Source organism: Volvox carteri (assembly GCF_000143455.1).
Source record: "Volvox carteri f. nagariensis unplaced genomic scaffold VOLCAscaffold_3, whole genome shotgun sequence".
In the NCBI taxonomy this organism is placed as follows: Eukaryota; Viridiplantae; Chlorophyta; class Chlorophyceae; order Chlamydomonadales; family Volvocaceae; genus Volvox; species Volvox carteri.
In genome coordinates, this window is record NW_003307546.1 from 112,094 (window position 1) to 113,363 (window position 1,270).

The following is a 1,270-nucleotide window of genomic DNA, read 5'->3' on the forward strand; positions in this document are numbered from 1 at the left end:
ATCAGGGAGGGGAGGGGCTACGGGGAAGGCAATTGGGTGCAAAGAGGAGGGAAGGTAACTAGGGAGAAAACCCAGTCTGCGGGTTTTACTAGATCAACTGTACGGTGGTGGCCCAATCCAACTGCGCGGCAGACGGCGTGCTGGGATGAAGTGAGAGCTGCCCAGAGGGACTTACGCGACGATTCTGGATGTCCGATAACAGCAGGCCCCCCTTTCATGAACAACACGCGCCGCTGCATGTGCACTCCGACTTGGACGTGCGCAGTCTCAAGCACACGCACACACGGCGGACGTGGCCCGTACAAGCTGGTAAATCCGTTACGTAAATCCGTTCCTTTTGTTGTTACAGATGTGAGGCCGCAGGTTAGGAAGGCGGAAAGGCATTAGAGCTCTAGAGCGGTGTCCACTTTGCCAAGTTGATGATGGGGAGGGGTTGTTTGCAAGGACCTCTTAGGAAGGGTGTATGTTCCCCCTTCCCCCTGCCTCCCCCGCCGCACCAATCACCGCCCAAACCACCGCAGCCTGGCAACCTACCCTCGGCCGGTAACCCACTCCCCGATTTCCCACAACCGAGCTCCATGTTACCATGATCCTCCCTCCTCCCCCCCCCCCTTAGGCCACTGGGGCGCCTCCAAACTCGCCGTGTGCACCGCCAGCCAGTGTTTTTTTTAAAGTAATATATTACTTTTAAGGAATAAAGAGGCCTTTTTGGCCTTTGGAAATAAGGAACAAAGTGAGGCCGATCCGTACATTTTCATTCCTTCAGCCAAAAACGTCCATTGCTGCCAGATTGCTCCGTAGTGTGCAGAACTTAGTATTATTGATCATAAAATAGATATGAGGGGCCGTAAGAAGGTCAAGCCCGTGAGTCAACGCGGCATAGCAGAATGTATGACCGGTCCTTCCATAGACAAACACGCAAAAGGCAACGACTTGAACGCCGAACAAACACAAAAACAGCAAGATAAGTCTAAAATTTTTCCTGATAAAGGCGTTTGGGACGGCGGTGCTGTTGTCGGTAATGCATCGGCAATGTTGCTGCCAGCGGCGACCGATGACACGGGCGCCATTACCCCTGCCTTCCATGGCGGTTGTGATCAGCATAAGCGCAAGCTGTCACCCAATCAGCTTGACAACAACGAATGCGGCGAGGCGCCCAACCCGAGTGCTCGCAGTGCCAAGCGGGCTCAGACACAGCGCATCCGCAAGGGCATGAGCACCTAGCATTGTGTGTGCGGATGTTTACCCAGGACCTGTTCGATCTGGGCAC

General features: G+C 54.4%; 1 protein-coding gene across 1 annotated transcript in view; it reads right to left on the reverse strand.

Annotated features, from left to right (window-relative positions):
• Positions 1-1,270, reverse strand: part of VOLCADRAFT_102937 (uncharacterized protein) — a gene marked incomplete at both ends in the record, with an annotated part of 16,669 nt that overhangs the window by 7,099 nt on the left and 8,300 nt on the right. The gene's annotated exons all lie outside the window — the stretch shown is intronic.